Raw genomic sequence first — 25078 nt, 5'->3', positions numbered from 1 at the left:
TTAATACACTTTAAGTTCTAGGGTACATGTGCAGAATGTGCAGTTTTGTTACGTAGGTATACACATGCCATGGTGGTTTGCTGCACCCATCAACCCATCACCTAGATTAGGTATTTCTCCTAATGTTATCCCTCCCCTAGCTCCCCACCAATAGGCCCCTGTGTGTGATGTTCCCCACCCTGTGTCCATGTGTTCTCATTGTTCAAATACCACTTATAAGTGAGAACATGCAGTGTTTGGTTTTCTGTCCTTGTGACAGTTTGCTGAGAATGATAGTTTCCAGCTCCATCCATGTCCCTGCTAAGGACATTAACTCATCCTTTTTTATGGCTGCATAGTATTCCATGCAGTGTATGTGCCACATTTTCTTTATCCAGTCTATTATTGATGGACATTTGGGTGGGTTCCAAGTCTTTGCTATTGTGGATAGTGCCACAATAAACATATACATGCATGTGTCTTTATAGTAGCATGACTTATAACCTTTTGGGTATATACCCAGTAATGAAATTGCTGGGTCAAATGGTATTTCTAGTTCTAGATCCTTGAGGAATCACCACACTGTCTTCCACAATGGTTGAACTAGTTTACAGTCCCACCAACAGTGTAAAAGCATTCCTATTTCTCCACATCCTCTCCAGCATTTGTTGTTTCCTGACTTTTTAATCATCACCAATCTAACTGGTGTGAGATGGTATCTCATTGTGGTTTTGATTTGTATTTCTCTAATGACCAGTGTTGATGAGAATTTTTTCATATGTTTGTTGGTTGCATAAATGTCTTCTTTTGAGAAGTGTCTTTTCATATCCTTTGCCCACTTTTTGATGGAGTTGTTTGTTTTTTTCTTATAAATTTGTTTAAGTTCTTTGTAGATTCTAGATATTAGCCCTTTGACAGATTCATAGATTGCAAAAATTTTCTCCCATTCTGTAGGTTGCCTGTTCACTCTGATGATAGTTTCTTCTTCTGTGCAGAAGCTCTTTAGTTTAATTAGATCCCATTTGTCAATTCTGGCTTTTGTTGCCATTGCTTTTGGTGTTTTATACATGAAATCTTTGCCCATGACTATGTCCTGAATCATATTGCCCAGGTTTTCTTCCAGGATTTGTATGGTCCTAGGTCTTTCGTTTAAGTCTTTGATCCATCTTGAGTTGATTTCAGTTGATTTTCTATAGGGTACGAAATAATGGTCTAATTTAATTTTTCTGCATGTGGATATCCTGTTTTCACAACACCATTTAATGTAGAGACTGTCTTTTTCCCATGGTGTGTTCTTGGCATCTTTATTGACAATAGAGTTGGTTATGACTCCAAGGATTTATTTCTATGTTCTCTATCCTGTTTCATTAGTCTACTTGTTTGTTTTTGGGCTGCTACAAAGATCAGGATTAAGACAAGGATATCTACTCTTGCCACCCATTCAACATAGTACTATAAGTTCCAGCCAGAGGAATTAGACAAAAGGATAAAATAAGAGGCATCGAGATCAGAAAGGAATAAGTTAAATTGTGTCTGTTTACAGATGACATGATCTTATATATAGAAAACTCTAAAGACTCTAACAAAAAACTATTCAAACTAATAACAAGTAATTTCAGGATACAAAATTGACATAAAAAATCAGTAGTGTTTCTATACACTAACAACAAAATATCTGAGAAAGAAATCAAGAAAACAATCCCATTTACAAGAGCTACAAAAAATACCTAGGAATAAATTTAATGAAGAAGATGAAATATCTGTACATGGAAAACTATAAAACATTGATGAAAGAAATTGAAGAAGATATAAATAAATGGAAATATATACTGTGTTAATGGATTGGAAGAATTAATATAACTAAAATTTCCATACCAACTAAAGTATTCTACACATAACAGTTAACATTCCAATAACATTTTTCACAGAGATAGAAAAAGTATTCCTAAAATTTGTATTGAGTCCCAAGTGACTCCGAATAGCCAAGGCAAGCCTGACCAAAAAAGAACAAAACTGGAAGCACACAATACCAGATTTCAAAATATACTTCAAAGCTATGGTAATCAAAACAGTATGGAACTGAGTTTTTGTTATTTTATGTTAATGTCTTTTGTACAATTGTGCTTTACAATCTTCGAGACATGTTATTTTGTTATTACTTTATTTAGTAGATTTTTCCCTTTCATTATAACCTTGAATACCTTGAAAAAGAAATATGAGATGTTCAGAGAAAAAGGGAAAGCTTTATTTTCTATAAAAGAATGCAGTCTTCAGATTGGGGAGGCACAGCCTCTAGTATAAGTGAAAATGTGCTCTCAGAAGACCATAGGGAGGGTCTGGCTCAAACAGGGAAAGTTCTCATCCTGGTTCTCAATCAAATCCTTTCATGTAAATGAAAATTTCAAACTTGTTCAGCTCCGATTGGTTGAAATCATTGACCAGATTGGAATTTCCACATTAGAAGCCAGAAGTCTGTCAGATGTTTCTTTCAAATGGCTGGTTGGGGCAGGGGTTTCTGGCCATAGTTTATCTTGGCAAGGAAACAGGAACTAGTTTGGCTTGACTTTAGAAAGGGAAGACCTGTGACATTTTTACAATATTTTTCTGAGGACACAGAGTGTGTGAACTCTCCCTCACCCAGCCATGGCCGCCTAATTCTGTTTTAGCTTTGACCACCTCAGTTAGCTATAGGGAGTCCATTTTGTCTATTGTCTGGGGGCATGTTTTAAGACATAGATTTTTAATATCATATGTTGATTTTACTTCCTTGTGAACATCACTTATAGCTATGTTGCATAATGTTTGTTCTATATATTTTGTTGCCTCATCATTTCATTGTCTTTTTGCTTTGATTTCACTGTATCGTAAGCTATTCTGTGTTTACAATTTAGTTTTCAGTCCTCCATTTGATTCCATGCTACTCTAGAAATATTATTTTAGTTGTAAATGGTGTTTTTGTCCTTTATAAATACATTTATATATATTTCTGTAGTTCTCATGATCTCACTTTAACATTTTATCTATGATATTATGGTAGATTACATTATTGACTTCAATTCTTCTCCTGTTTCTGTATCCAATTCCTTTGTCATATAGCTTTGCTGTTAATGTCACAGACGTACAGTGTAGCCTGAGCCCCTTAACATATTTTGGTCATGAGATTTGCTTTTCCCAATGGGATATTGGTAACCAGCTAGGGATTATTATGCCCAGCTAAGGATAGAGATGTACTCACACATTATGGCTTGCTCTCTTGTGCTTCTGCCATTGCCATTACATAAGCATGCCCTGGTTAGCCTATTGGTTCAAGGGGCAGAAGAGATACAGGGAGTAAATAAGAACTGAACCTGTAGTCTAAAATCATATATCCAATATCAGTTTATATCAGCAAAGGGACCCCAGATGACTTGCAAACACATGAGAAATACATGATTACTTCTTTTTGCCAATGAATGTATATTGTGTGTTTCTTTGTATGTGTGTGTTTGAGTCTTAGCAAACACTGACTCATATGATCCAATGATATACCTGTACTCAATAAGTTTATATTCTTATTGTTTCCAGCTACAGCACTGGGCATCTAGGTGTAAATTTAATACTCTGTATGATAATTTAATTCAAAAATTAATTCTCATTACTTGTACTTGCTATGCTTCTTTTCTCCTTTTTTTGTTAAGTAGAATTTCCCTTTTAATGTTGCCATATTTTTTCCTTTATCTTCCTCCATGTTTTTCAAATAAGTAAATTACATCAAATAGTATTGTGTTTTCTGTGACTTTATTTGACTCCCTCCTCACTGCTTTGGGAGCTGTTTATCTTCTCTATAGAAATATAACTTAAAGATTGATTTTGTGTTTTTAAGTTGTATTTATTTTTAGGTGGCAGTGACTAATCTTGGTTGGTGAACCTAGGTATATTTTTCAATCTCTTATTTTATTAAATGAACCATATATAAGGTTTACCCAACTGAATTAAAATTGTCTTTTATTTTTATAGAGAAGTCCATTAGATTTTGGAACCTGGCAAAGTATCAACTTTGGATATTGTTTCTGAATTTTAAATATCTTCTTTCATCAGCTGTCATTTTCACTCATAAATTCAAAAGAAAAGCGTAAAATTAGGACTTATAGTTTTGGGTCCCTGTCTTGTTTACTGCTACAGTAGAGAGGCCTGGGGGAAAGGCACCCTCACTGGGAATTCCAATGTATTTCTTGCTTCCTAAATTTCTACTTTCTTTTATTATGTTGTCTTTTATTCTTTTATTGGTTTATGTTGCTAAGGTTTTCTTCGTAGCTAGGGATAGTCTGATTTTTTTTGTTAGCCTTCATTACATTTATGATTGGCCAGAAGGCATTAGCTGAGCTCCATTAAATTAATTGGTGGAAAAACTTACTCTTTGAGATTTTTATTTATTTTCATGTTTAGCTACTATCTTATCCTTCAGTGTGTTTCTGTATGAATATGAATATATTCACATCAATTTTCACGGTGTTTCTATTTTTAAAATGTATACTTTTTGAGAGAGACATAGAGGAAAGTGAAGATAGAATTGTATGCCGACCCCAGTAGCAACCTCTTTCACTGCTAGGTTTAGAAATGTATTGTATAAAATTTTACCTCTTTGTTATTTTTGTTGTTGTTGTTGAACATTTTCTAGGCTTTTCTTTATTTGTTTGCATTTACTCACTGTAAAACAATATGCTGTTATTGGACTTTACTATCTTACCTTAAAATTCCATACGTCGTCTTTTGCCTTTCAATTACTTTTGCAATCAAACTGGCATTTCCATCATATATTGATTCCCCAATTATTTTTAAAAAAGATTTATATGTTCAATCACCAACTTTTCTAATTATGGCTCTAGTATTAAATTTGTAACATGAAACTTTCAACTGCTGAGTTATTTCATATAATCATTAGTGTACCTCTTAATTTTGATTAGTCTTTTATTCCACATGATGTTTCTTCTTGTGTTATTTTTACTGACTATGTTAATGGGTATTCCAGCTTTTGTAAGGAACCCTTGCTAAAATGATTTTTAAATAAATGACAAGCACTTTACTACATACATTTCAATTTCTTTTCTATGTTGGTGAGTCAGAATAGGACCATGTACTTTGCATTTCATTTTCTATTAGACTAAGTTATATGTCCTTTAAAATTCAAACTATCTTTTATCCTCCCCATTTACTATTGTTTCTTTAATATTATAATGGTATGCATTCTTTGCTGAATTTTAGTTAAAACAGGTGGTTAATTTTTCAGACTGAAATCTCAGATCTCCAGAAGACCACATTGGAAAGCTTCAGAAGCATGGTTAATTGAACAATTGAAGCAACTCTACAAATTGCTGAACCCCAGTATTTGCATATGTTGAAAATTCTCACTCAAAGGTGGGAAATGAACAGTGAGAACACATGGACACAGGAAGGGGAACATCACACTCTGGGGACTGTTGTGGGGTGGGGGGAGGGGGGAGGGATAGCATTAGGAGATATACCTAATGCTAAATGACGAGTTAATGGGTGCAGCACACCAGCATGGCACATGTATACATATGTAACTAACCTGCACATTGTGCACATGTACCCTAAAACTTAAAGTATAATAATAATAAAATAAAAAAAAAAGAAAATTCTCACTAGTGCGTATTGCATGGAAAATGCAGGCTCTGCATAGATACAAAAGGAATTTCAAGTCCCTAATGTCCCTTTGATTCTCTATAGCAAGAACTAAAGTAAATTTGAAAATATTCTTTTTAAATTAATTGATTTGTTAATAAACATAAATTATCCTTTTCAAAACAATGGATAAATACGAATGATATATTGAAAGTCACAATCACACCAAATTATAATTATTTTATTATAATCTTAGGCTTTTCTTACCTAGTAAACTATTCCAACTGATATTATTCCAGATGTGAAATTTATGTGCCAAAAATACACATTCCAAAAATATAACTACAAAATAATTTTATACAGATAACAATGCCAAATGCATGTAAATGATACAGTTGATGACTCAATATCCTGCACTGCAGCTAATTAAATTTAGATTAAGAGACAAGTGTGTGATGCATTTTTAATATATGTATTTAAGTTTTTTTATGTTTTTATTATTTTATTTATTATTAACCTAAAGTCATGCCCCAATTGATCAATATATGTGAAATATGACTGGAGATATGGAAAAAAAGAACATTTTTGTAGTGTTTCAAGAGTGACATGAATAAAGCTTCACATTTTCTAAAAGATAACAACATCTCAAGACCTTTAGATATTCAATGGAACCACATTTTTTCTTTCCTTTTTTAGAAATGTATAGCTAGTGGAGCAGTGAGGAAAATTTAAAAAAAATTAAAATATTGCATATAATTCAGTTGATGAGTTGTTTGTTTAGCTCCAAACTACTTTTCTCTACTTCACTTTAGTTTTTGTGGCTAGGACTAGGAAAACATTTCTGCTTTGTTAAGTAACATCCTATTAGGTAAGTTATTAGACAATAACCCTTACGTATATGTAATAATAAAATACTTTTTTAAGCAAAATGAATGTTTCATGGTCTAACAAGCAGATCACTCCTGGCCCACTGGTGAGTCAGGGCTCTTATTTATAAAAACACTAGTCTGGGAAAGGAGAGAATAAAAATAAAGAGATGACACATAAACTGTATGAAATTATTTAAAAACACACAATGGGCTCAATGGTGGTAAGGGGATGAAACTATTTCATTAGATTACCTTCATCTTGCTCCTCCCCTTTTCCTTTTGACATAACCCTTCTTCCTAAACTTGACTCATATGTCTACGGGTAAGTAAAAAAGCAGAGCTTATATTTCGAGCAACTGTGAGATAGTAGAAGGAGACAAAGTTTATAAATGTGTAGAAAGAGAAAAGAGAGAGCAATCACATTCTTTTATTACCTTTGGAGGGAGGGTAGTTTCTGTTGTCAATGGTCATTATAGAGAGGCACATAGAGGTCAGAAATTAACTGAATATACCACAAGCCTGAAAATGCAGATGTAATGATATCTTATTTTCTAATAATTTATTTATTTTTCTTAGATTTTATGTTTTAATGAAATGAAAAAATATTTAAACACATACACAAACACAGAAAGTGCTGATGAAATTTTTTAGAAGCATTTAAACTACCCCTTGTTTACTGAAAATATTGTATAATAATTTGATTAGACTATATTGTTTATCAATTCATTTGCTTCTATAATATAACAAGCCTTCCAAAAGTCAAAATGTTAAATATATCACCCCTTGGTCTCAATGTGTCTATTTTCTTTTCTTTAATATTTTTCTTGGCTCTTTTTTTCTCAAAGCCCCAGATTCACTTAAAAATTATCAAATGATTCTCGTACTTAGATTTATATACTTATTTTTATTTTATCTGTTGTTAGGAAGAAAGAAGAGGTTAAGGAAGGATGGGTTTAACAAAGTTAAAGCAGATATTTCTAATAAAACTCATTTTCCACCAGGTATTTATTGAGCAGCCCCTTTATTTCAGTTGCCATATTAAGATTGCCATGTAAAGATGAATTAGACATACTTCTACTGTCTCATAAGACAAAACGTAGATGAAAGTCAGCTGGTAGTTGACAAAGGCAATACAATAATATCATTGCTATGTCAAAGACACTTAATGATAATAGAGTAAAGGAAGTTCCAAACTTGACATAAAACTTTCAAATTACTAACAACAAAAAGATCAGATGAAAATTAATTTACTAAGTTAAAATGATTAAGTAGTTAAGTAATTTAAATGATTAATAGAGGTTGTACAGCAAGTTTCCAAGGCCAAAATCATGGTTTGTCAACTCACAACCTCTAAAATATTGGGCAAATCACTTATCCTCTTTAAGCATATTTCTTTGGCTATAAATTCAAAGCAATTGTGGAAGAGTATACTTGCTATTTTTATAAATATCAATTATTCCTTGCCACAATTTTAAACTAAAATCTGGCAGCACAACTTTATATACATTCAGTAAAATGTTTAGTAAGTGTTCAACAAATGTCAGCAACAATTATTATTACTGTATTTCTTGATACTTTTTCAAGTTGTAATCCTGTAATTTGGTTTTCACATCACATCCTCCCTCTGGACTAGAAACCCCACAGTAGAAAACAAATATTTCTTTAAATTGACAACATAACAATCTAACAGTTGCTTAAACTAGTTGAGTATCGTATAAATATTTGCTGAATGGTACTTGATATCAAAGAGATAACTTTGCACATTTTTAAACTACTGCATTTGTAATATTCTGGGCTTTCCTTCATTAAAATTGAAAGAAAAAAGATACATTGTTTTGGAGAATGACCTTTATAATTAGTGTGAAAGAAAAAAACACAAATTTGCGTTCCCCGTCTGTTCTTGAGTTAGTAATCTGTGAACGATTTTCATAGTATAAAAATGACATAACTAAAAGACTTTGCAATAAAAGGTTAGTGTTATGTAGAGTATGATGAAGCGGACATATCTCTTCGCTCTGAATTAGAATAAATTTAGATTTTTAAAAATCCCAATGATACAGTGAGACAGCAAGAGAATGAGATTCTATTTATTATATTTGAACTTTGGACTTTCACCTGTGGTGGGAAACTTAAATTTCCAAATCAGGACTACAGATTTGATCATTTACTCAGTGATGGAGATGAAGAAGAGAAGATCTTGTCTGTTATTTGATATAAGATGACCCTAGACATTGTTGTTAAGAGTTGGTAGTTGGAAACTCATTTAGAGGTTGATTTGTCAAATATTGTATATTTTCATTTTGGGTGAAAATTAAAGGCACATGTTGACTTCCACTTACCCTATCACACACATATGTTCTTATTTACACTTACAGAGGCTATGTAGGTTTTTTCTTAACTTAGTGTGAAAAAACTAAGTAAAGTGTTCAAAGAGAAATTTGGAATAAACAGCTTTTTTGTTGTGATATAATAGTTATATAAAAATTAACTCTTGAGGCCAGGCATGGTGGCTCACCTGTAATCCTGCATTTTGGGAGGCCAAGATGGGTGGGTCACCTGAGCTCAGGAGTTCGAGACCAGCCTAGGTAACATGGTGAAACCCCGTCTCTTCAAAAACAGAAAAATTAGCTGGGCATGGTGACATATGCCTGTGGTTCCAGCTACATGGGAGACACTGAGGTGGGAGGATCACTTGAGCCTAGAAGGCAAGGTCACAGTGAGCTGAGATCATGCCACTGCATTTCAGACTGGGTGACAGAGTGAGGCCCCATCTCAAAAAAAAAAAAAAAATGTAAGAAAGAAAGAAAAAGAAAAGAAAATTAACTGTTAACATATGACCTTCAGATACTGACCATTCTTACTACTTACAAGAGAGGCACATCTTTTTTTTTAGCTTGGACACAGAGACCTCAGCATACTAGGGGATTAAAAATATTAGGAACAGTCAGATGTACTTCCCATGAGAGGGAAAATAATACATGGTAGTATTGAGACTATCAGATACCATACAGATTCATTTCCTAAGGATATTCCATAACACATTTGACAACCTAAAATAGAAAACAAATATAGATTTGAATTATCTGACTGCTGCTGCAAAGATGAAATATTCTCTTATGCCACCAATGTTTACTTAGCTATTATGATTGCCAGGCACTATGCTACTTTCGGGCTAAGTAATGAACAATGAGAAGAGCATGGTCCCGACATCATGGAGCTAACAGTATGTTTTAGAGTTGACAGACAAGTCATTAATTATACTCTGTTACACTACTAGTTAAAGGAGAGGGACTACAGTTTGCTAGGGTAACATATAGGGGCTATAGGCTATGAAAGACAGGGGCACAGTATATTCCAAACAAGACTCATAAGGAATGAGAAAACATGAGAGCAAGCGTGAAGCATTTAAAGATCTGAAGAATACAAAATAATTCTATTTTGTAGTAGGAGATAGTGATTAGAGGTAAACTAGAAACATAAGTGTAGAGAAAACCTTACAGACTATCACTATGATCTATGGCTTTTATCTTAAACATAGTAGAGAGTCATGGAAAGATTTTATGGAGCAGAACAACACGGTTACATTTGCATTTAAAAAGATCATCCTGATCTCCCTGTGAAGTGTGGATTAGTTGTAAGTAAGACTAGAGGCAGTGGGATTATTTAGAAAGTTGTTGAGTTAATCTAGGGAATTAAATGTGTATCCTATGTTGTTAGAAAATATATGTGGGAGTTGAAAAAATGGGGCTCTGTAATTTATTGATATGAATTGTGGTGGAAAGAGCTGGTGTGAATGATGAGGATAGAAAGATGGTATTCAATAATAGGAGCATTTTTGTAAAAGGAGAAGTTGTATTCATTTTTGGAATCATAGTTCATGTAGTTTGTAAAACAAACAGCTGGACATGGCAAACCATTCCTAGATGTATGGATTTGAACATCAGCACTAATGTTATAGCTGTTTGATTTGAAGTCATCAAATGATTATTGAAGTCACTATGGTAATGAATGACTGCATCTAGGAAATGTAAAATGAAAATAGTCCATCGAAAGAACTGTGAACAATATTTAACACACATGTTCAAGAAGTGGAGCCCCCCAAAAAAAGACATTAAAAAAGAAGAAACCAAAAAAATGTGAATTGACAACCAGAATTACAGAATGAGTTATGCCAGTGAAGAAGAAAGTTTGACGAAGAAATGATAAAAATTCTTAGATGCTAGCACAATCAAGGAAGGGTATCACTGAGAACACTTTATTGATTGTAGTAATGAAGAAGCCACTGATGCTTTCTGAGCAATTTGAGTTTAGTGCTGTAAATCACATTCTAATAGTTTAAGCGTGAATGAGCGGTGAAGACATGCAGAGAGCAAATACATGCTATTCTTTCATGCTGACGGTGAAGAAGAGGAGCTAGCTAGTTAATGGAGTAGTTGAGAACAGTAGGGTGTTCAAAGACTTCCTTTATGGTGAGAGAGGCTCAAGTGTATTTAAAGAATCACGGGAGTGATTTTCCAGAGAGGGAAAGATGAATAGTGTACAGAAAAGTGAGTGAGGGTCCAGAGAAGACTCTTGTCTGTGGATGAGACACAGAAGCACAAGTGGAGACCATTGCTTTCAACAGGTCTAAGAAACTATTCTGTTGCAACCAAAAGAAACAAGAAAATAAAAAATGGTTGTGTAGATATGTTTGCAGATTGAAAATAAATTTGAGGAAGTTACCATTCAGTGATTTTGTTATTCTGTAAAGTTAGAGAAAAGATAGCTTTATGAAATTGTTTGCATCTATATTTTAACTTACCTATTCTTTCTCAAATATAAACATAATTTATGAGACACTGTAAGTTACAGTCCTTTTTGCTTCTTTATTTAGCTTTGATCTCTGTATACTTGAGAGAGCATGAAAAATGAAAAACCGCTAGGCAAACATGCAGGTGAATGAAGTCTAGCCTAGAGCTCTCTAAGGCACTAACTTTCTTACTATAAACAAAATCTTAAAATTTCTGAGCCTCTTTTATTATTTGTAAAATGAAGTACTGGAGATAATGTTCTATATATGGTGCTCTTTAGCACAACATATTTTTGACCTCATTTCACTTTTAATCTTAGAATCCAGTAGGTCAAACTTGTCAACTAAAATACCTACAGTTTCACTTGTGATGGTAGTAATACATACAGATTGTTGTTCTGATTAGCCACTTATTTCCATGTGAAGAATTCCTGTTGATAGAAGTTAATATCTATCATCTGTCGGGGTTTTTATAGCATATTGAAAGTTAAATAAAATGTAGAAAAACACAAAGCTTTTCCTCAAGTTTAATGATAAGTTGTTGAAAAACACTTCAATAACAATGACCACAGCAAGAATCATGTTATTTCTCCTGTTATTGTAATTGTGAACTACAACTGTAAGCTGTATAAATGGCAAAGTCAAGATGTGGAAAAGAGCACAAGACTTCTCACTGACATCAAAGCATATGATACACAATTCAAAGAAAATTATTTATTTCACTGCATCTCATTCAATGCATGCAGATATCATGATATATATTTCCATAATTGAGAGAATAAAAATAAATTTTAAACATAAAAGATAAAGATTTACATGTTAGAGTGAAAAATTAGTTTCTCACTTCAACTTATTGTTAAGAAAAGATATTTTTTCAATTTATTTAATCTTAAAATGTGAGAAAGGCCTCATGCCCAGTGTGCACTCAGGAAAAAATGAAACAAAATCAAAGAATAGAAAATAGGATGTAACAAGAAACTTTTTTTCTTTTGATTCTTTTCATGTCAAAGGGCCAGAAAGCTAGAAAGTTATTGTTTGAAAATATACTTTGTAGTAGGAAATATCGTAGCTTGTTATAAAGTGTAAGTCTTATATTAGTAAGAGTTCCATAACAATTGTATGGCAAATCCTCTTGATAATAAGATTCTCACTTTCTATTTCTATACAAACAATTCTGAGATCATCTCTAAATGTACTTGTCTCTGAGAATGTTTTTGAAGACAAAAAATATGAGACAAGTGTATGACCAGAAAATAAAAAACAATGTAAACTTTAGTTGATTTATTAATTTCTATTTTTTTTACATGATTTGAGATGGCCAGGTCTACTTCTATATTACTAGACAAGTGTATTTCCTCTAGTACTTTTTTTTCTTTTTACATCAGAAGGATAATATGCCAATGTCATAAAATGTTTGAGGGAGATACGTCTCACACACAAATGTGAAAACCTAATCTTCACACTTATGAACTACAAAAGGATCCTCCTCCAGTCCTTTAGTCATGGTTATTTACACATCTTTTTCATTAATTTAGAAGTGACCATCACATTGTAAATTTAAATCTCAATGGAGTGAGGAAAGAAAGAGCAGGTTAACTTTAAATAAGACAGAAAAGAAATACCAAGAACCTAACCATGTCAGTCCTGGCTCCTGCCTGCTCACATCTGCATAGGCAACTATCACAGGTCCATTGTCTAAGCACATGCTGGCTTCACCCAACATGAAGCAACCTAAACCCCAACTGCCGTAAGTAATTTTCTTGGAATTTCTCAATTTCCCTTGTGTTATGTTGATAACTCATGACCCTGAGGATTTTTTCTCACTCTTCTTATGTAGACTAAGGGTCTGTGTTAGTCTGGGAGGGAAGGGAACTGTTAGGACAATGCTTCGAAGTGGCACAACTGTTTCAAATGCTTCTTTAACAATGTCCAGGAAAACTGATTATTTATGATATCTCTCTTTTTCTTTAGTCCTAGAATCTAGACAGAAATTTCTTGATAATAGGAAGAGTCCTCAATATTGTTTTATATAAAAAGCACATATCCATGAAAATCAAATGTTACTAATTTCATACTAAAGACGAGAAACAAAAATATTCATATTCCTATTGTATGCAATTACAGATTCTTGGTAGAATACTCAGTGTGTCATGAATATTCTAGAAAATATAGAAAATATCTCATTTATTAATGAAAAGATGTAGAAAGCATTTTATTTTTTAGTTTATTTACAATGCTATTCCCAGAAATGACAGTCAAATAACACTCACCAGATTTTTGTTAACCTCCACGTTATCTATTGAATGTTTACTTCCCTGCAAAACTCATATGTTGAAATTCTTACCCCAAGTTTCATGGTTTTGAGAGATAGAAACTTACAGATGTAAATTTAGGTCATGAGGGTGGGGTCTTCATGAATGGGATTAATGCTCGTATAAAAGAGACCCCAGAAAGCTTTCTTACTCTCTTTCCAGCCTGTGAGAATACAATGAAAGGACAGCAGGCTGTAAGCTGAAAGAGGGTTCTCAACAGAACCTGACTATGATAGCACCGTGATCTTTGGCTTCTAGCTTCCAGAGCTATGAGAAATCAATTAATATTGTTTATAAGCTACTCACTCTATGGTAATTTGTTATAGCAGCCCAAACTAAGACACTTTGCAAGCAATTTTTGTACTTCCTACTTGCTTCCATTCTCTGTCTCTATTACACATGTGCATACATTTGCTCCCAATTTAATTTAATACATTATTTTGTAATTATTGTTGCAGTTCCTTCTCAATTAATAAAGTGCACTACACTCCATATTTTTAATGATATAAATAAAAAGCAGCGTCTATATTCTAATAAATAATCATTTAAAATATTCAAAAGAATACCTATTTAAAATCAGATTCTTAATATTTGACACTAAAACATACAATCATGTTAAACAAATACATTTTCAACAGAAAAAAGTTAAAAAATAAATATAAAAACTATAATCTTTATATTTCTAAATCGGTAACAAAATTGGAAATAAGGCACAATATAATATGCACCTGAATACATAAAGACATGCTTGCAATGTAAGTAAGTTTTTGTATTTAATCCTGACTTTAAAACAAAGCACCAATAGATAGATATGTTTTCATTGCTATTCTTGATTTTGTGAACTTGTTTACTTTGCGGAGGATTCTTTCAGCAGTTAGTAATGTAGTCCTCTTGAGAAATGTTCTAGATAGGTTGCCTTAGGAAGTACTTAGTTTTATTGAATAATATGTCAGTGCCAGATATCTCTTATAAGAAACTTGATTTCTCTGGGAAATATGTTCATTTGTGTGGCTTTTAGATAAATCAGTTTGGAAAATGGTCAGGAGGCATTTCAGCTCTTTTTCATTGCTTTTGTAAAAAGTAATATGGGCATTGTCACAATTTTACTGGGAACTCTAGATGAATTAGAGTTGTGAAGGTTACTGAAAACAAACTCTAAATTCCTTATAAACTATAGGAAGAAACACTGAAAACCAATAAAATATTCAGCAAATATAAAATAATAAAATAATTTCTAAAATAAACTAATACAACAGGAGAGTGACTAGAACTAAAATGCAGGTTTTGAGTACCAATAAAGTGTTTCAATAATCTAGAAAGATACTTATCTAACATCCATTCTCAGCTACATACTCCCCAACAAAGTCAGAAACAAATACACCAGCCCATCTCTCTGGGAGTTAAAATGAGAGGACAGGTGATTTTATAAACCTGCTGGCAGTTCCTCACCAGCAACGGAACAAAGCTGGATGGAGAATAACTTTGACGAGCTGAGAGAAGAAGGCTTCAGACGATCAAATTACTCTGAGCTTCGGGAGGAAATTCAAACCAAAGGCAAAGAAGTTGAAAACTTTGAAAAAAATTTAGAAGAATGTATAACTAGAATAACCAATACAGAGAAGTGCTTAAAGGAGCTGATGGAGCTGAAAACCAAGGCTCGAGGACTACGTGAAGAATGCAGAAGCCTCAGGAGCTGATGCGATCAACTGGAAGAAAGGGTATCAGCGATGGAAGATGAAATGAATGAAATGAAGCGAGAAGGGAAGTACTCTCCTTTACTTTTAAGGTCAACCGATTATAAATGTTTACCACATCTACAGAATACCTTCACAGCAACACCAAGATCCATGTTTGATCAAATTACTGGGTAATATATCCTGGCCAAGTTTATACATAAAACTGTCATATTTGCCATATAGGCTTTCTTAAATTTACTTTATTGAAAGTTGTAATAAGGAATCTCAGATTAGGCTTTGAAAAGCCTCTTGAAGCTAGAAAGACAAGCCAAAAATTTACCACAAGATAATGCATATAGTTGCTATAAATGTGGGAAAATTCCTTTCTTTCTGAAGTTCCCAAAATATCACAAGGTTACTAGACCTTCCAAGAATTATTTTCATAATGCATCCCTAAGACTTGATAGACTATAAGCCAGGTACCAGGGAAGTTATCCCAAGAGAGTTTTGTAAGCATTGCCTCCATAAAATTGGACTTAGTTCCTTAGAAGTGTGTTGTAATATCAAAATAAATGAACATCATTCTCAAATATGATATTTCAGGCAAGGTCTTGGCTGTAAAACCAAAGTTATCAAGTATGTGTTTGTATTAAGGTGGATAGATGCGAATTAAAGCTACGCGAATAACTATATTGCCCCGACAACAAGAATATTCAATAAGAACTTCTAAATTCTGGAGGGCTCAGGTAGGAGAAAAGATAGCCATTATTAAATATTTTGTCTTCAGCTTACAAAAGCATACTCCACTAAATTATTATAAGTTATATTTACTTATAAAAAAGATGAAATGTTTGATAACATACTCAGAAAATAGTATCTTAAAACAGCAGCAATATTCCAAACAATACCCATGATCATCTTTTATCAGTTAATTTTGTCCTATGTAATTAATTTTTGTTCCAACTGATATTGAGTTAACATTCTGATGAATCCATTTTTTTCTCTACTAGAAATGTAAAAATCCTGATTTAGTTCACTGGTGTAGTCTCAAAATTGCTTAAATAATACCATCATAGGCCTGTACCCCCAAATACCTGATATAGTGCTTTTCTACAGGTCTCTGAGATAGTCCTTGTCTGTTGCAGATAAAGCACTCTCAAATGTAACTGATGCAGAGCTTTTAGGGAAACATCATAATGAAACAAAAAAGTCGATTACAAAAATCATGAAATGGCTGTAGTTAAATTCGTAATTTTTTTTTTTTTTTTGAGATGGAGTCTCGCTCTGTCACCCAGGCTGGAATGTCCTGGCCTGATCTGGGTTCACTGCAACCTCTGCCTCCAAGGTTCAAGCAATTCTCCTGCCTCAGCTTCCAGATTAGCTGGGGCTAGAGGCATGTGCCACCACACCCAGCTAATTTTTGTATTTTCAGTAGAGACAAGATTTCACCATGTTGGCCAGGCTGGTGTCAAACTCCCTACCTCAAGTGATCTGCTCGCCTTGGCCTCCCAAACTACGGAGATTACAGGCATGATCCACTGTGCCCAGCCCCAAATTAGTAATTTTCTACAGCAAAAGATGCAATGAGAGCTTATTATGAGAATAACGTAACTGACACCAAATTTTTAGATAAAAATCTATAAATAATAATGTATTCCATTTTCAAAGAAGAGTAGATATATAAGTGGCTTATAAAATAAACATAATTTACAGAAAAAACTGCATATAATCATCCTCATATAATATCTCATAAATACATTAGGCATATTTTTAGAATATACTAAGAAAGTATCAATGTTATATAGCAAAGAGATTCAGTAAGTCTGGAACAAGCCTAAACATCTTTATAATAACAAAACTCCATAGGTTAGGAGTGTGACTCCTACCTTGAAAATTACTGGCTAAGAAGATGCTAGATTCACATTAAAGAAGTAAAGGTGCAACCAAGTTAATATTTTAAATATAATTGCAATTATGACTGATATACTATCTGTGTTGTCTAAGCGGATAGAATCATATCACAAACAACAAAGGCACTGATAAATTTTCAGGACTTTTCATGTGCCATAAAATTTTCTAAAATATTCATATAAATAAGTTTGTACCTATACTAATATACCCACGGGAAGGCTGAGTATCTCTTTTTATTTGACCACCCTTGCTATGTAACTTATGAATAGTAACATATCAAGTAAGTTGGGTTATTTCTTGCACATTTCTTTTTAAAAGATGAAAAAAATAAATCCTTTGTGATTTTCCATGGGCCCTCTGGGAAACCTGAAAGACAATTATATGTGCAAAAGATATCAGTTAACATTTGATTTTGAGAAGGCAAAGTATCAAAAGTTTTGAGAATAGTTGAACATTCAGTTGAGGTATGATTATAGATTACTGAGAAACAATGCATGGCTGTCTAGTTAAACAATTGACAATATTGGTACCAAAACAGAGATATAGATCAATGGAACAGGACAGAGCCCTCAGAACTAACACCACACATCTACAACCATCTGATCTTTGACAAACCTAACAAAAACAAGCAATGGGGAAAGGATTCCCTATTTAATAAATGGTGCTGGGAAAACTGGCTAGCCATATGTAGAAAGCTGAAACTGGATCCCTTCCTTACACCTTATACAAAAATTAATTCAAGATGGATTAAAGACTTAAATGTTAGACCTAAAACCATAAAATCCCTAGAATAAAACCTAGGCAATACCATTCAGGACACAGGCACGGGCAAGGACTTCATGACTAAAACACCAAAAGCAATGGCAACAAAAGTCAAAATTGACAAATGGGATCTAATTAAACTAAAGAGCTTCTGCACAGCAAAAGAAACTACCATCAGAGTGAACAGGCAACCTACAGAATGGGAGAAAATTTTTGCAATCTACCCATCTGACAAAGGGCTAATATCCAGAATCTACAAAGAACTTAAACAAATTTGCAAGAAAAAAACAAACAACCCCATCAAAAAGTGGGCAAAGGATATGAACAGACACTTCTCAAAAGAAGACATTTATGCAACCAACATATACATGAAAAAATGCTCATCGTCACTGGCCATCAGAGAAATGCAAATCAAAACCACAATGAGATGCCATCTCACACCAGTTAGAATGGTGATCATTAAAAAGTCAGGAAACAACAGGTGCTGGAGAGGACATGGAGAAATAGGAACACTTTTACACTGTTGGTGGGAGTGTAAACTAGTTCAACCATTGTGGAAGACAGTGTGGCGATTCCTCAAGGATCTAGAGCTAGAAAACCGTTTGACCCAGCAATCCCATTACTGGGTATCTACCCAAAGGATTATAAATCACGCTACTATAAAGACACATGCATACATATGTTTATTGTGGCACTATTCACAATAACAAAGACTTGGAACCAATGCAAATGTCCATCAATGATAGACTGGATTAAGAAAATGTGGCACATATACACCATGGAATACTATGCAGTCATAAAAAGGGATGAGTTCATGTCCTTTGTAGGGACATGGATGAAGCTGGAAATCATCATTCTGAGCAAACTATCACAAGGAGAGAAAACCAAAGACTGCATGTTCTCACTCATAGGTGGGAATTGAACAATGAGAACACTTGGACACAGGGTGGGGAACATCACACACCGGGGCCTGTTGTGGGGTAGGGGGCTAGGGGAGGGATAGCATTAGGAGATATACCTAATGTAAATGATGAGTTAATGGGTGCAGCAAACCAACATGGCACATCTATACATATGTAACAAACCTGCACGTTGTGCACATCTACCCTAGAACTTAAAAAGTATAATTAAAAAATAAAGTAAATATGGAAGTTACCATGATTATGAAAAACCTTGACTCTTTTCTAAGTAAAAACACTGTAGTTTTCTTAAATAATCATGGACATAATAAAGCCAACATAAAACAAGGAAAATTATTTTGGTAAAACACAAACTGCTATCCAGGCAGACTGCACACAGTTTAAAAATAACTTTTTTTTTTTTTTTTTTTTAAGACAGAGTCTCACTCTGTCACCCAGGCTGGAGTGCAGTGGTTCAATCTCGGCTCGCTGCAACCTCCAACTCCTGGATTCAAGCAGTTCTCCCACCTCAGCCTCCCTAGTAGCTGGGATTACAGGCACGTGCCATCGTGTCTGGTTAATTTTTTTTCTTTTAATTTTTGTACAGAAAGGATTTCACTGTGTTGGCCAGACTCGTCTCGAACTCCTGACCTCAGGTGATACACGTGCCTCGGACTCCCAAAGTGCTGGAATTACAGGCGTGCGGCACTGTGCCCAGCCAAAAAAAAAAAAAAAAGTTTTTACAGTCACTTATTGACAGCACAACAATTATACAAAAACATTTGCCATTTTAATAGACAGAAAACCAAATTCTACCTTTTTGTGAGTTTAGTATCTCGTACTGAAGCTCTTTTTGAAAATCTTATAAAAAGCCCATCAGACCTTAGTCTTCATGAAGGCAAATTCCCTTTCCCTGACACTTTTACAGCATTTTATATATCTATACATTTCCCTTGCAGTGAAAGTTCTCGAAGTGGACAAAATTAACACATTTGTTAACAAATTCAAATGTATAAAGCTTCTAATTTGCATAAAAAAACAACAAAAAAGTACACCTTAAAATTATGCTTAGTAGTTAATATTTCAGCATTCTTTTACTTAGAAATAACACACGTTATCTATTTAAGATCCATACATTAACTCAATATGGTAACAGTCCAAGATTTTAAAAACATAAAGGTCTTAGAATTTGCTAACATGCAAATCGTAATTATTGTTGAAGCAACCCAAGTGTTCATGGACAAATGAATGGATAAATAAAATGTAGTACATACATACAATGGAATATTATTTAGCTTTTCAAAGGAAGAAAATTCTTACACCTGCTGTATAACATGAATGAAACTTGAGGACACTGTGTTAAGATACATAAGCCAGTCACAAAAGGACAAATACTGCATGATTACACTGATACGACGATCTTAGAGTAGTCAAATTCATAGAGCTAAAAAGTAGAATGGTACTTAGAATAGGCTAGGAAGAAAAGTGAATAAAGAGTTACTATTTAAGGAAGTACAGTTTCAGTTTCTCAAGATGGAAAGAGCTCTTGAGATGAATGGTAGGGATAGTTGTATAACAATGTGAATGTATTTAATGCCAATGAACTGTAAAAATGATTAACATGCTAAATTTTCAAATGTGTTTATTTTACCACTATTAAAAATGATTATAGCTATTATAAAAATAATATAAATATTATTTAAATAAAGTATATTAAAATAATGATTCAATTTGGTTAAACACAGATTTACACTTCTAATATTGTAGTAGCCTTATCATCTGAGGTCATACCTGGAGTTTTTTGTCTCACAACCAAGAAAATTAAGGCGTGTGGACACAAAGAGTGAGGTTAGAACAAAAGTTTAATAAGCAAAAGAGGAAAGATCCTCACAGTGGAGAGGGGCCTGAAAGATGGTTGCCAGCTATGAAGCTGAGTCTGAGGGTTTTTATGAACTGGAGGGAGATGAGTGTGCTGACTGGTCTGTAGGCCATCTTGGAGAAAGCACCACTTAGAAAGAGGTATGATAGTGCAAAGAACCAATTAGAGGCAGAGGTGAAGGCTTGGTCCGACTTGGCATGAGACCAATCAGGGGCTGAAGTGATGATTTATCCTAAGTAAATGAAGACTCAGCCTATGGCCAATCACAGAAAGGTAGGCGTATATAATGTAGTTGAAAAGTAAGAGACTAAGGCGTGACAAGGAGAGAGAAATATGACCAAAAAAGGAGTGGAATTTGTTCATCTGGGTTCACACAGTAGCTGTTTCCATTCAAGGACACAGAATATTTCTTATCTAGGGCCTGCAGTTTGATTTTCAGCTTGTTCTTTGTTTGAAGGAGTTTTACCAAGGACCCACCTTAACTGCCTGCCTGACCAGTTTCTTACCTTCTCTTCTCTCAATACTCAAGAGTGCTCTGCTCTTGACTTAAAGGAAGAAACTGAGACATAAAATATAATTTTTAAAGAGTTTACATCTCCAGCAGGAGATGACCCCTTAACTTTGAGCTGTGGAGTCAACAAAATGCGTGATTTCAGAAACTTAATTCCCTTTCCTAATGTGAACACAACCTGAGTTTTAAGAGTGTTTCTAGTTTCTTCTGTGAAATGAGATCAGTGTCTTCCTCCAACCTGGTTCCTCTTCAGCATTCATATTTGGTGGAGCATCAGTCCTTCTCCTGGAATGACTGGGAATGGGGGTTTAAGCTTTGCAATTGTAGCTCTATCACTTGCCAAACCAATGATCTTCAGCCTGATTTGCCCCCTTAGCATTCATCAAGGTTTACTGCTTCAAGTACTCATTTCTAGCTCATTTTCATGAAGCAAGGTTAATTTCTCAAATGATCTTGTTCTTCCGAAGGCTTACTTTTTGTAGGCTAATACTTTTTTGAGGCTAGTCTACTGTGATTATTGCACAGCCCCCATAGAAAACATGCTCAAATGCTACTGAAAATATGTCTATGGAGGATAATAAACAAACAAAAGGATGATAAAATATGCCCATGAAAGATCTCTTGAGGGCTGGGACAACGACTATGCTAAGGGTTGGGGGTGGAGGAGACAGATTTAAGAAACAGAGCCAAACTGGATAAAGGAAGTGTAATTCACTGCCAAGTCTGAGAAACCACACAATGCTTGTCCCACAATATTCTAATATCCTTAGAATTCTATCACTCAATGAATCAGCAGTGACTGGGCTTGCTTACTTTTTTAAACAAATTATTTTATTTTATTTTATTTTATTTAAGTTCTGGGATACTATGGGCAGGACATGCAGGTTTCTTACATTGGTAAACTTGTGCCATGGTGGTTTGCTACACCTATCAACCCACCACCTAGGTATTAAGCCCAGCATGCATTAGGTATTTATCCTGATGCTCTCCCCGCCTCTGCACTCCCCAAGAGGTCCCAGTGTGTGTTGTTCTCCTCCCTGTGTCCATGTGTTCTCATTGTTCGGCTCCCACTTACAAGTGATAACATTGTTTTTCTGTTCTTATGTTAGCTTGCTGAGGATAATGGCTTCCAGCTTCATCTATGTCTCTGCAAATGACACGATCTTGTTCCCTTTCATGGCTGCATAGTATTCCATGGTATATACGTACCATATTTTCTTTATTCAGTCTATCATTGATGGGCATTTGGGTTGGCTTCCTTACTTTTTACAAGTGAGAGATTTCGTGGAGAATATTTTTCCCCTGGTTCAACTTTGTATATTGTGTAATGTGTACAACTAATCCCTTTGTTTTATTGTTTTTCACACAAGAACAATCATATTTATACTTGATGGAGGGGACTGCAGATCACTGGAAGCTTCTGGACCTTAACTTTGATGCAGTGGCTGTACAGTGCTTTGGGTCGTCTCTCTTAGGGCAAGTGATAGGATTTTACTTGTGGGAAGCAGAGTCACTTTATTCATTAGGTAAAGTAGTTATGAGGCCTAGGGCCCACAATACTTTTAGGGTCCCACACAAATGTTTTTATGTTAACATCCAAAGAGGAAATAGATTCTTAGGTCAAATTTTGTTATATGTTATTAACATATTTACCTGCCTACCAATGCAGTTATAAAATATATTTTTTAACGGTTTGCATAAAGGAAGCATCCCGTGAAGGTAAAATTTTCTAAATGTTAATGAAAACTTAGTTTTTACAAAAGTAACAAACATTATAATATGGCCTTGGTAGGAATAAGAGTGTAATGTACATTTGACAAAACAAAACAAAACATAGTTGTAGAGACAATGCTATGTGTTCATTAAACCCTTACTTATTTTATGTTTTTCTTCAAGGACAAATAGCTAAATCATATTGGTCAGCTTTATTGCATCCAAGTGCTGCTATGTGATTACTGCTCCCAATGGAAAGTGGGAGAAAGCGAATTGTCATGTTCAGGTGAAGATAATGAAGAGAGTTAAAAGTACGCACGTCTTCTCCACTCTCTCTTTCCTTCCCCATTTACCACCTCAATGATGCAGATGCCCCTGGAGCCTTCTGTGAAAGGAACCTGAGTCTTCAAATGAATGCAAACATCAAAGATCTCCGAGCCACACTGCACTTTGAGGTGAGCAAAAAACAATGTTTTATTGTGCTAATCCACAAGATTGTGGGCTATGTGTTACAGTAGCCAGGTTATGCACCTTCAATAATATCAGGGTAATTTGAATACATCTGAATACTCTTTCAGCTAATCTTCTCAAATAATAGAAACTATCTTTATTCATGATACATTTCATGATAAATATACATTCATGTTCGAGTCCTAAACCCACTACAAGAAAATATTTATATATTTACAAAGGTAGAAAAGCCATATTTTTTCTAACAAGCACATGAATTAACTTTTCAGTCCCACCCCTTAAATTATCTCAGACACACACACACACACACACACACACACCCCTAAAGAAATTCCCTCTATTGTATATATTTATGAAGAGAGAACTCTTTTTATTTATTTTAATCATATATTCCAAAGCCTCCCACACAGGTTATCACACACATACAAACCCCACCCTTAATTTTTGTTGTGAGTTTAATTTACACATGTTTTAATTCCCTCTGTTGTGAGCTTTAGAGTCTCACTTTCCTCTTTTTAAAAGTAATATTATTTATGATGACTATAATATGACATTTATTAAGTCAAAATAACTATAGGTAAAAATATTTTGTAAATTGTAAAACACTGAAATAATGTAATTGATGTCTATTACGTTGAAGAAAAAGGACAGGAAAATCTTGCATCCTATTAAAAAAGGAAGACCAATCTCTAACAGGGGTCAATTTAAAATATATTTTGAAGGTTTCTAAGAAATAAGGAAATCATGAAATGGAGAGAAGTCAAAGACACATTTTCATTAAAAGATGTTGCCTTGTTGGGAACCAAAACAAAGGTCTTTTCATTTTACTGAAAAGCAAAGTCAATTATAAAAAACTGCAATGGAGCAAGGCATATTATACAAAACATAATGGCCAGAAAAGACTACAACACCTCATATTTTTGTAAATAATATGAGTAAATAGTAAATAGTTGAGATAATATGTTCTTTTCCTTTAAATATGAGACAGTAGAGGCAATACAATGTCAACATAGAACAACCAAATAACATTGTTTTATTTTTATCTTATTCATTTATAGGTAAACTGTCAATTCAGAGAGATTTGTTACTTTTTTCTGCTAGTATTTCATGGGTAGTTTTAAGGATACCAACGATTTCGAGAGTCAGTAACAGGAAAAAAATGTTCTTCAAAGTGACTATCTGTGCTGAGCTGCTAAACTAACTAGATAGATTAAACAGTAAACTTCAAACAACAGTGTCACATCCAGAGTGAGCCAATGAGAGTGTCTGAGAATATACCTTATACAAGCTGTTTTCTTAAAAGCGTCCCCCATAATATAATGTCATAAATTAAACATCATGAATTTATTTAAACCTGCAAAAACTTTATTTCTGCTTGTATAGTTGCAGATTCCACATCTTTCAATTTGTGTTTCAATTTTTAACTAATGTTGAGAAAAAGATATTTTCTCCAATATTGTTCAAATGTGTCTGGGCCATCAAAGAATATTTCTTTTTCTTTAGTTCAATTTTTTTTTTCTGTATCAGCTGACCAAGGTAGCTGAGAATAAGTTATCTCTATTTACAATAAAAAAAGATATACGTTGTAATTTTCACTGATCCTAACAGCAGTAAAAATTTTCTCAATAAATTAAAAAATAAAATAAATGGTATCATAGTTTTTAAATTTAAAAACTCCATGATAT

At 33.9% G+C, this 25078-nt stretch overlaps 1 protein-coding gene and 1 non-coding gene across 2 annotated transcripts in view; both read right to left on the bottom strand.

Annotated features, from left to right (window-relative positions):
- Positions 1-25078, bottom strand: part of LOC129135926 (uncharacterized) — a 458825-nt gene that overhangs the window by 72485 nt on the left and 361262 nt on the right. The gene's annotated exons all lie outside the window — the stretch shown is intronic.
- LOC112204490 (small nucleolar RNA U13) lies at positions 12639-12741 on the bottom strand. Its single transcript, XR_002938132.1, has one exon. It is a non-coding gene; the product is annotated as a small nucleolar RNA U13 (small nucleolar RNA).

Source organism: Pan troglodytes, chromosome 11, assembly GCF_028858775.2.
Source record: "Pan troglodytes isolate AG18354 chromosome 11, NHGRI_mPanTro3-v2.0_pri, whole genome shotgun sequence".
Taxonomy (NCBI): domain Eukaryota; kingdom Metazoa; phylum Chordata; class Mammalia; order Primates; family Hominidae; genus Pan; species Pan troglodytes.
Note: the sequence above shows the minus strand (reverse complement) of the source record. Positions and strands in the feature narration are given on the sequence as shown.